The 12,486-nt window shown below is 32.6% G+C and overlaps 1 long non-coding RNA gene across 2 annotated transcripts; it reads right to left on the bottom strand.

Annotated features, from left to right (window-relative positions):
- Positions 1-2,100: 2,100 nt before the first annotated feature.
- Positions 2,101-11,093, bottom strand: LOC126742692 (uncharacterized). Of its 2 annotated transcripts, none has more exons than XR_007662691.1 (2): positions 2,415-11,093; positions 2,101-2,362 (listed from the first exon to the last, which is right to left on the bottom strand). It is a non-coding gene; the product is annotated as an uncharacterized LOC126742692 (long non-coding RNA). The 2 variants fall into 2 exon arrangements; XR_007662692.1 differs by having other exon boundaries at positions 3,576-11,093.
- Between the last annotated feature and the right edge of the window lie 1,393 nt (positions 11,094-12,486).

The following is a 12,486-nucleotide window of genomic DNA, read 5'->3' as shown; positions in this document are numbered from 1 at the left end:
TCTACTAATTATTTTACGAATCCATCATCAAGGTCGAAACTTAAAATATGATGTGTGTCGTTTTCTAAGTACTAAGGGAGGGTTAGGTACTCAAACAGTGATGTGGAAATATTAATTGAATTTGCAGCGGTTTTTTTTTTCGCTGAATAGTATAAATTACTGTTTTGCTACTATTTGATCCAAAAAAATTATTGCAGGAGCAATATCTGTGGAACAACCTCAGCCATCAACGTCCAAAGGTACGCGCACATACAACGGCATCGGACGCACGGAAAAATATGCTCCCAATGAGATTAAATACAGCAGCGCACATAAACTTCTGGACAAAATTATCGCACCACTAATTATTTTGTCAAGAAAATTTAAATAAAAATAAATATCAGTTAAAACAGTTATAATATCTTTTCTCGTATAAAAAGCAGAACTGGACAAAAACTATGTTTATGCTTTATCATGGAACATGCTGCTCGTGAGGAGTGAGAATACATCCGCAGGAAAGTTTTCATAATTTGATACGAGGAATGCTGCGAAGACTTCAAGCGGTCATTGCAGCTAGAGGTGGCAATACACGCTATTAAGAATTCATTATGGGTCTATTGTTTTATTTTTGTATCAAAATTGAAGTTAGTGAAAATCGATGCTTTTCCTTGTATTGAATTTAGTTACTTAAATCTCGTTTTGTTAAATAGAATATAATTGTTTTTGTTAATTAATAATGCATAGTTAACAATGCTTATAAGTTTGCTTATTTTTTCATCTTTATTAAAAAAAAATCTCTAAAAATCAAGTGGTGCGATAATTTTGTCCAGGAGTTTATTATATGTGCGGACGGTAGACACGGAATTTTAAAAATCCGGCGAAAATCTTCCAAGTTGAATTAAAATCCGGCCGATGCTTCCGTGCGTGCCGATACCGACGTATGTGCGATGCGGATCGGAGATTACCGCGGCATCGTCGTTATTAGACAAGTCTTTGCTCGCAAATCATTAGTTATACTCTATTTCAGAAATGTATAGAGCAATAAAACCTCATTAGGTATGCAAAAGTGGTACCCGGTGACCCACCAATATTTAAGCCACTACCCTAGATAGGTATTAGTTTCAATGTAAAATTCTTTCTTTTCGTCAAGTGCAGGTAGTGCCACCCGGTTTTGGGTCAATATATGAGTTTTGCCCATTGTTATCCACTGATAAACATTGAAAACGGTTCGCCAAAGGCGTGCAACTGGGATTTGTTTTTTTATGAGACTTAATATTATATGTTACCTTATGATTTTTGTAAATGCTATTTTATTTGAAAAAAATATGCACAAAGTATGCACAGGGTATCCCAAATTCTTGGGTCAACATCGGGAATTGGGAACTTTTAGAGATACAGGGTTGGTTGAGTTGGTTAAATTAATAAAAAATTGCGCAACATCATGCATAACAGAATGCCTGCCCCATGTTGGCCGACGAATTTGGGACACCTTATACATGGTATAATATATACATAGATATAAAAGTGTCCCAAAGAAAGTTTATAGATATCTTTTAGATCTATATTATAAAGATATTTTTAGGTATACGGAATCGTGAATAAAAGTTACTTTCGTTTAAATGAAATAATATATTTTTTTCACAAACTTATTGAACATAATTATGTAGAGCAAAACGGTTGAAAATTTCACTTTTGCATCTGGAACTTTTTGCACAGAGTGTATAACAATTAAATTATGATAGATTGTAGTCTCCGTCATCTGACGAACTGTCATCACTTCTTGACATTATAATTGAATCGGTGAGTGGAAAAAGGGTTAAGTGCGAAAATACACATTTTCCAGGAAATAAAAAAAAATAATTATATCAATTAGGAAGGAGAATTTCGTGATAGTGTTCACAGGTAACTGGTTTATTAATTAACTGAAAGTTAATTGATGAATTACGAAGTTTTATAGAAAAATAACATTTACAACGACATTGAAAACTGGTCTTTTTGCCAAAAATATTTAATGATTTTGGACCCTTCTTCCACTCAATAGATGTTTTCGAAACTTTTTATTTATTATTTTATTTTGTTTTTTTGCATTCTAAGAAATATAAGGGATAATAAAAGAGTTAGTACAATAAAGGTGAGCTTTTATTTAATAGTTTCAGAAGTAGTAACATTCCATGAAATAATATGGTAATAGAATGCTAAATCTTCACCACTAACGTATTGTAGAACTTTCTTTAAGTCCTGGATTTTTTTGTCATTAATAGGTACTGCTTCGAAATAGGCCTTGTCATTTGGAAGCTCTGGCCTTACGTTCGGTCTAACCAGTTTAAAACTGGAGGAAAATGCACCGCCAATGATGTCAGAAACTGTTACTGTTGTTGATGACCTGGAATTATAGCATCAAACGTAAATTCACAATATTTTAAAACACTAAATACATTGTTAATTCTCTTTTCGATAGGCTTACAGCTTTTTTTGTAATACTGTGGCCACCAGTTTTTGTAGTCAATAATTCGTGGTACGAGATATTTTTAAACTCAAATGGCTTGGTGATTCTATTTTTTAAAATCATGCTTTCGTATTCTTCTGGATGATAAACCCTGTCGTGGTTTTTGACTAACCTCTTTAATGTACCAAAATCGCGGTCACAAGGAAGGAAAGAGTGTCCTCGAATTGGGAAATAGTGATACATTTTTGAAAAACGTCCAGTTTCCTGAAGAGCCAGTAAAAATCGAACCAAAGTATTATTTCGGTTTTGTCCAGGACAACCGTCTGAAAAAATATGCAATTCTTGAACCTCTGCTGGTATGTGGTTTTTTATATAATCATGTACATTTGGCGACTTTTTAGCCTGGCCCTCGTGATAGGTATAAAAGTATCCACTGGAGTCCGTTAGATTATGGATCTCAAATAAGTATACCCATAACTGCCTATAGTAAAAAATTTCCTGTACTGGAATATTTGGAAGTGGTAGGTTTTGCATGTAGTCAAAAGTAAAACCGGTCATTGGCGGTTATCTTGACATAATTTTTGAACGTCTTGCAACTTATAAAGTTTTTTTGCACGCCTTTTGTGAACCATTAACTCAGTGGCTGCCACTCGTTTAGCATTATCATTTAGATTGGGATTTCTGAGATTAGTGTCTAGTTCTTCACAAATAGAACAGACATCAACTTGAGGTCGTTCGAAGCGAAGTTGAAAGTTTTCTTTAAAATATTTTAAGTAATATTCATATTTTACCTTATTTCCTAATTCTGGATACTTTTTAAGAAATAGGGAATGCATTGCCTTTACTGTGAATGTTTCATCTAAGTAAAAAATAGTTTTTTGAACTATAATGTGCTTGTTTTTTGGGAAATGAGTCTGTGTTCTTTAATCTTGATAAGTATATTCAGAGGTAATACATAACGTCTTGTATTATGTTTTCCTCTCATGTCACAAGGAGCTTTTTCCGTTGCGAGTAATTGGCTTAATCGTTGAACTTGGTGATGAGATAGCGCATAAAGACTTACAAATGCTTTTTTACAAATAACGACCCTTTCATTCTCACTATTCAATGCGAGAAAGGAGAATGTATTACTTTTTTTTAAAAACATTACCTTCGGTGGGTTTATGCTTTTTGCAAGGTTTTACTTTTATAAGACCTATTAGGAATGTATCTTGCTCATTCTTAGGTTGACCAGCATATAACTTGGCAATAATATCGTTTTTAAATTCTTCGGAAAACTTCTCCGTGCACTTCAGCTTAGATCTGAAAAGAAACGTATACATGTTAAGTACATTTAGGTAAGTCTAGAGAGAGACATCTAAATAGAGTTCTATAGCGAGTAAGTATTTTATGCAATAAAGAAAAAAATAATAAACTATGGTACACACAAGGTGGGCCAGGTTTCTTAGCCTCTTTAATGCTACCCGATGTACTACTGATGTAAGATTCACCTGCCAGGCGTGCATGTTTATATTTTGTGGCCTTCCATTTATCTACATTCCTTGATCTTTTTCTGCCTTGCGGTTGATTACTCTCGTCGCCTCTATCACTTTCATTTTCACCGCTTTCCATTTTGATTTCCAAAAGTTAAATATTATTTTCTTCGTTTTTCAGACGCGGTAACAGTTCGATAACAAATGAATAATAATCTCTAAATACGACAACAACAAACCGCTGACGCAGTGCTTCACATGGACCGTTCTTCCGCTCAGTCTGTTTCGACGGGGGGCTGATTGTAGGTAACGGTATTGAATTTTGGACCGTTTTTGAGCTCATTCGATGGAAGGAGGTCGTTTAATAAAGATGGCTATCTCACTTCGAAGTGTCAATTTTGGTCATTTGGACCGTTCTTCCACTCACCGATTCAATTAAAGGGTCGACTGTCTGATCGATCAGGTTGTCAAGATCCCACATTTTGTCCTCTTTCTTAATTACATGCTGGACTGCTTTTCGCCAATTCGCTGGTGTTGCTTCCATAATGGCTTGATCAAACAGTAGCTTAACGTCTTTCATTTTAAAAGACGTGTTTTGTCTTGCTACAAATCCTTTTACCTGCGCCCATATCAGTTCTATAGGATTTAGTTCGCAATGATATGGGGGGTAAGCGTAGTACAGTTATATTATATTTTTCGACTATATCTTCCACGGCGTATTTCATGAAACGAGTTTTGTGTAAGTTTGCTATGGCAGCAGTTCTTTTTTTATCAAATTTGCTTCAAACGCAATATCTTTTGCCAATCGATAAAAAGAGTGAAATTTTTTTTCTTTTTAAAATAAAAAAGAGTGAACTTTTCTTTGAATTATACATTTAGTATTTTCATCAAGGACTTTTGTTGGTCGTCCTGGCTTTTGCTTGGGAGATTCCACTTAAAATAATAACTTTTTCACTCAGTGATAGTGGAGAATTATTAGAACATCTTTTCGTTAGACTGAATACCTCCATTTTTTTAAATATTGTTATAATAATATTGTGATTACACTATAGCGTAGCAGTAAATACTAACATTTAAAATATTATTTAAAAGTATTTATATTCTGTATATATTACTTGTCCTCATTTTTGCATGCTACAAAGCGTTAAGAGGTATATATTATACAAAAGGATTAAAAGTATTAAATTAGTATTTAACCTCTTTCAAAATAAAGGTATTTAATCCATAAAGTACCTACGCCTATGAACGACCACGAAATTTAACCAAACAGAACGGAATTTCCCAGTTTATTACTCTATACATTTCTGAAATAGAGTATAGCACTGTCTATAATAATAATGAGTTTTTGCGAAAATTTAATTGTGCATGTTCAAAGTTATAAAGAACTCTACGATTTAAGTGATAGGTATTATAGTAACCATCTCAGAAAGGACGAAATTTGGAGAGAAATAGCAAAGAAAGTTGGAGAAACATTATATTAAAAATTATTTTATTTAGTTAAGAAAGCGAATAAAAAAGATATTCTATGACAATTTTTAAATAATATTGCGTCTTCCACGTCGTACTTCTTGTAACTGCCAATCGACTGCGCCTTCTGGGGAAGTGAAATAATTTTTGAATTGTTCTCTGACTTGCAAAACTTGTTGGGCATTACTGCCCCCAATACCAGGTAGAGGACGAAATACTTCCCATGCAACACAATCTTTCTTTTGGTCATCTTCACTTCACTCCAATAGCAAGTGTCTTCCCTTAAATAATTATGAAGTATACACGTTGTTTTGATAACAACATTCACATGCTCTGGGGACATACTTATCGTTCTCTCATATATTCTAAATTTTTTAACTAATAATCCAAATGCATTTTCACTTACTTGACGAGCTCTACTAAGTCTATAGTTAAAAATCCGATTTTCTTCATTATTGGCCGTTTGATGTCCTGGGTATGGTCTCATAAGGTTTACTGACAAAGGAAATGCTTCATCACCTACTATTACGTGAGGCAAAAGTATATTGGTTTCTGGTAGAGCTTTATCGGGAGGTATTTGTAATTGGTTGCTTCGTAGTAACTTTCCGAGTGCCATCATCTGAATTTTTTCCATAAGAGCCGACATCAATAACAATAAATTTGTAGTCAGCTGATACTAGAGCTAACAGCACAACGCTAAACTATTTTTTGTAGGAAAAGTATAGGGAACCGGTATTCGGTGGAGCTTGAATGACTACGTGTTTTCCGTCAATCGCTCCAATTAGATTTGGAAAATTCCAACGTTGCCAACATTTTTTTTCAGTTTCCTTCCACATTTGTTCTGATAATTGCGGCATTTCTCTAGGCTGCAATTGATCCCATATAGCTTAACATGTTTTATAAACAATTTTTCGGACAGTGCTTTCTCCCATGCGAAACGTATAAGCCATCGATTTAAAAGAATTGCCAGTCGCTAATAACCTGAAAAAAAATGTATTAAAAGCATTTTTTCTTTTAGGTGACGTCTGTAAGGAAACATGGAGAAAACTACGGGATAATTATAGGAAGGCGAAACAGTTGAGGAAAACTAAAAGTGGTGAAAGTGCAAAAAAGATTAAACCAATAAAATTCGAAAAAGAATTGGCATTTTTAAACCCCCATTCGCAACAACCACAAGAATTGCAAACAAGTAATTTGTTGGTACCTAGTTCAGGTGACGACTCTGATGCTGATGGTTCTAGCCAGCAATTGACGGAAGGTTTTTCCGAACCCCCGCAATCCCGGATTCAGCAAAAAGCGTTGCAAGTACCTCCACGTGTCATCTAAGCAGGTCGAAACGAAAACGGCAACATGTACAGCATTCTCCAATGCAAATTCAAGCGTGAGCAGCAGGTATCGTCGCAGACAAACGCACATCCCCTGGATGTATTTTTTTCTTCAATGGCGGCGACAGTAAAAACGTTTCCAGCATCAACACAACTAAACATTAAACGACAGGTCTTTCAACTTGTAACAGACGCTGAAGCAACATTAACACATCCCGCACCACCATCTTTACCCAACCATCCAAATAATGCCATCTTTACCCCTCCAGAACCTTCCGAATATGCTGGCAAAATTACAAATGAAAATCAATTGTTAAATATTGATGATTACCGAACATCGACACAGTAGCTCTCTACCACACTACCTCACAGAATTTTTCAAAATAAATTTTGAAGACAATTTAGTTTTTAGTTTTGTGTGTTTCTGTTTTGTAGTTATATAAAAAATGCTAATATTTTTCTAGGTACATACTTTTGTTACATGTTAAGAGAAATAATTTTAAGTTTTGTGAGTTCCTGTATGTTCTGTCCATTACTTTTCAAATAAAAATATATTCATATACAAGGCATTTCTGCTGAAAGTGAAATGTCTTGTTAGAATAAAAATGCTTAAATTTATTCTAAAAATTAATTTAAAAATCGACTCTTTTGAAATACCCCGTACAATACATGACCACCGGCTACAGACATTCATTAGTTGTCAAATGTTTTGACATAACAACAAATAAAAGCTCAATTTTTTTAAATTATTTATTAGAAAATGACTCTTGTTTATACGATTGGAGTAAGATTAAAGATTGTAACAGTCTCATACCAGGAAATGGCAAATGTATTTACTGGCTTTTATATCCAGATCGCCCAGTTCTACGCAAATCAATTAGAAAGTATGTAGTAGAAAGATTTCTTTTAAGAGTAAACAAAAACCCTTCGTCAAATTTACGGTCCTTAAAAGAATGTGATGTAATTTGTTCCTGAAGTAGCTGCTTAAAAGCATTAAAATACAAATTATTAATTTAATTTCTTCAACATTTTTACTAAAATTAAATGCTTATTTTGTTAAATAAATTTCGTTTTTGACATCATTTAAGTCACCTTTTTGACATTGTCAATGTAATGATGAAATAGATGGTATTAAATCAATATACAAGGCTATGAAAAAGTGTTTGTTTTCTAAGATTAAATTTGATTTTTCTGAAAATCTAGCAAGTTTTTAAGAAGAAACTAAAGCTTGTTATGTTTCCAGAGACCTAAACTTTGCCTATGTGAATTTTGGTCTGCATAGGCTTAGTAAAAATAAACTTAACACGCACTTGAAATTTTACCAAGTAAAATCCTATGTACTGCATTAAAAAAAACGCACTGTATGGTATCATATTTAGTAGTATATTTACAACTGCAATTGAAAAATTATATTTTTTATTTCTTCTCGTTTCTGTTGACCACGCTGACGGTCGTTATTTAGCTCATCATTATCTTCCACTACTTCTTCTTCGTCATTTGGTAATTGGTCATTTAAATACTTAGCAACATTATGCAGAACTACAGCGCTGACGATTACTGACCAAATTTTGTCAATGTTCAATCGTATCGGATGTTGCAAAACAGGGAATCGACGTTTTAGTTGTCCGAAACAGCGTTCTATAATAACGCGCTCTCTTTTATGTAAATTATTATACGCTATTACTTGAGGTGTGGTGGGGTTTCTATACGGTGTTAATAGTCATGGTGTTATGCCGTACCCTTCATCGCCTAAAATAATTCCATAGTTCTGTTGACGTCTTCTCATCATACCAAAAATATTTGATCTTCTTAAAATACGACTGTCGTGCACCGAGCAAGGCCATTGAGCATCTACGGATGTAAAAATTTCTTTTCGTCACCATGAGTAGCGATGGCTTTATTATTGGTACATGACAGTGGCGGATCTGGAAAGTTTTGGTAGGTGAGGCGAACACCAAAAATTAATTATAATATATTTTCAAGTTATATAATTTAAAAACAATGGACTGTAACAGGTATTATAAGACGATCAAAAATTTATTACACCCACATTTAAATTATTTAAATATTTATAACTCGTTTTTGCAGAATAAGACTATAAGAAACCGCGATTTTTCAGATAATTTATTTCCAACAAAACTTGCATTATTTGTTAATTTTTTGAAAAAAAAAAGTTGTACTACTTATTGTAATGTATGTAATACATGCGAAAACAAACAAAAAATTAACCTCTATACCAGACCTAAATAACAAATTTTAAAAGAAAAATAAGCTAACAAATTAAACTTTATGAACTAATCAAGGGCTCGATTTTTAGTTACTAAAAAAGTTTTTATAATTTTTTCATAAAAGTCCTCTTCGTCTGTTTTGGAACTAGTCATATCATTAATAAGCGACTTTTCGATTGGCAAGAGTGCAAGGTCATATAACCGGTCTTGATTTATAGTCTTAAGGCAAGAAAAATGTCTTTCCACACTTGCACTTGCAATAGGTAAAGTTAATATGATATTAAGTTTAATTGTATACATACATCATAATAAGTTTAGTTGTATACGGAAAAACATCTTTTAGGTCGTTTGTGAAAATATTAAATATTTGTTGTGGACTACAGCCTGAAAACTGTTCATCGCCAAATATTATTTTCAGTTCAGTTTTTAACGCAAGTTATTGCATTCAATTAGCGCTAAAAATTGTATGTCTGTAAAGTTCTTAAATCTTTCTGTTAATTGTACAACTATTGTATCAAGAATTTCAAAATAAAGACCTTTCATATTTTCGTCAGACTTATCTTTAAGATTATATGAAAAACTGATGGTTTGTTTGGCATTATTAACTAAATTAGCTGATTTTGTTTTTAAATTATACAAAATATCATCTGTCCTTAATTCGCCTAGTTGCGCAATACATGTATCAACATATTTTTTGCATAGGACAACATCAAATGTTTTTTTTTTAAATTGTCATAATGAAAATCTGTTTTTAAGAAAATTTCGCTAAACACATTTAAAAGAAATAGAAATTCAAATTCTAAAAAAGATTTTAGAAATCCTTTAGCACTATTAATAGAGACCGCACCTGAAGATCGATCATTCATAATATTTTCAAACACGGAGATAACGTTGATGTATTCATTTGTTAGTAGCAAAACAATCTTGGATCTGGATGCCCATCTGTGCCACCAGCTTTTCTTTGTAATTAAATGGAGATAAAACGCTGGCAACTAATGTGTATAAGGCTTCTGAAGTTCGGTCATCACTCACATCGTAAAAACCCAAAAATCGTTCATAAATATTCAGAGATTTTTTTCTCGACATATCTTAGTGACACTGCACACTGAGATTTTTCAGTAATGTTGGTGGTATCATCTACAATTACGGCAAAAAAATCCTTGTCTTTAAGTTGCTGATTAATCTCTTCTTTAATTACTTCACTTATGCAAAAAATTAAATAATTTTGAATGGTTTTTGGAACAAAATGATTTTCCAAGCTTTTCAATATGATTTCGTAGTTTTTCATTATATTTTATTTTGGGATTAAAAAAATCAATAAAGTTTCCCCTATTTTTCGAACCTCTTCCTCGATGACCACGAAATGACAGTTCTTGTTTTGCTAGGAGTATAGTGGTATCAATTAAGTTACTAAATAACATTCTGTTTTTTCTAACTTTCTCATTGTATATGATTTTACAATGTGAGACATTTTCCTGTAGTAAATCTTTTATTGTTGACATGTTTTTTTCTAGTCTTTTTAAATTCATAAATGATGTTAAATGATTGCCTGATTCCGCATGCTTTTTTGCTGACCGTTGCAAATTTTTAAGGTCATAGTATCCTTGTTTGACCCAGACAGACTTTACATGTGAAAGAAGAACACATGGCCAACAAAATATAATTTTTGAGCATGTATACTCCCACACAACCAAGGATAGGTATTGTACCAAGATGATTGAAAGGAACGAAAATACTTTGAGCCTGAAACGTAATTAGTACTTGTGGTTGATCGACCTATATTTTTACAATGTTTAATATTTAAAAAAAAATGATTTAAGGAAAATTTGAAATAAATAAATATAATATAATCATTATTTTCTAATATTTAGATCGATCAACATTTAAAAGAGGATGAATAATGAAGAAAGGTATAGTCAGCCCAATTCTATATATTTAGTCATTTAAAAAAATTATAAAAAAACATTATTTGGCATAAGTAGGTTTACTTTAAATCGGTTGAGTATATGTGGTTTGGAACATCATGTATGGCAGGAAACAAGAATAAAATTGTATATGTATAAATATTAAAATAGATTAGATTTTATAACAATATATTATTTTATTCTTAAAAATAATTAGTATTATTAAATAAAAAATAATAATAACATAAATATTATATATTATGATTATTTTTTATATTACATTATTAGTAGAAGTTTACTACATACTAATATTTCAAAGATGAAATGTAAAAAAATATATTGCCATACATTAAAATTTAAACTACTCCTTTCCAAATTATTATCATCGCCCTTTCTTTACCTGATCTTTTATCTTCTTTTAAATTGCATAAAGATGGCTGAGGTCTACCAATAGTAAGAATCTTTCTTTTTTCATTTTCCGTTCTTCTGGAAAACGGAATTTCCAGCAAACAAAGTAATGGGTCATATTTAGGGCCAAACACAGCCATGACTTTTTATAATTAATTAAAAATGTTTTGTAAAGTCTAAATCACAAACACTTAACACTACAAAAATAAATAATTCATGTTTATTCAAAAAAAAAAACAACAATATTCAATAACAAAACATAGAGATTTTCTATTTTCTAGGCTGCTAATAACGTGCTGTTCTCCGCCCGCCACTTGACTGCCAGCGGGCTTTTCCAAATTTGAAATCGTTCGGTACCGGGTATCTTGCGGTTTTTCATGCGGCGACAGCGAAGATCGCCTCAATCGGACCATTCGGTGGCGATATTTTGTGATTGCGCGGGCGGGTATAGCTCAAAGAGCACGTTCATAAAGTTAAATGTTGAGGCGACGGGAAGGTACCGCTGACCAATAGGTTTTACCGGATTTATATACTACTATTTTACCGAAATTAATTTTAAAAGGTTTTAAATATTAATTGATTTTCATTTTTTAAACGAATGCTACTATATAATATCGTATTTTTTTAAATATTTATGCAAGGTGAGGCGTCGCCTCCCTTGCCTCACCGGCAAATCCGCCACTGGTACATGAGTGCAATCAATTGCACCAAAAGCACAGGGAAATCTATACAACTGTGCCCATTCGTTGATTGCCTGGTCAGTCGAGTTTTCTGCAGGAAATTTAATCCAAATTCCTGCCTTTTCAACTATTTTTGGTAAAACATGAGATATCGTTTTACATTTGTTGTTCTATGAACTCCTTCCTCTTTTCCGATCCCTATTTAAAATCCGGAATCACTTAGAAAGCGCAACAATATTAGATTTTTTTTTTTGGACTCAATGCATCACCTCTAGTCTCTACTTTTGGCTCCAAAAAATGGTTAGCTATCCAGTCAACATTTTCTTCACTAAATCTATACAGACCGTGGTGTTCTTCGGCATACGACTTTCTTTTGTTTTGGGATAAAATTTTACAGATCTTATATTCATAAATGCAGCCATTTCTGCCAAACTGTTTAATAATACTAAATTTTTAAGCCAGGATCTAACAAGCTTGCAAAAATGTAAGCTTTTCCTTAATATTCTTAGTAATTACTTACTTTTATTCACACCTATTTTAGACAATGCTAAAAACTTTAGCTTTTGCTAACTGCATT

This window comes from Anthonomus grandis, chromosome 12 (genome assembly GCF_022605725.1).
Source record: "Anthonomus grandis grandis chromosome 12, icAntGran1.3, whole genome shotgun sequence".
NCBI lineage: Eukaryota > Metazoa > Arthropoda > Insecta > Coleoptera > Curculionidae > Anthonomus > Anthonomus grandis.
The sequence above is the reverse complement of the archived record's forward strand: the minus strand, read 5'-3'. Positions and strand labels throughout refer to the sequence as shown.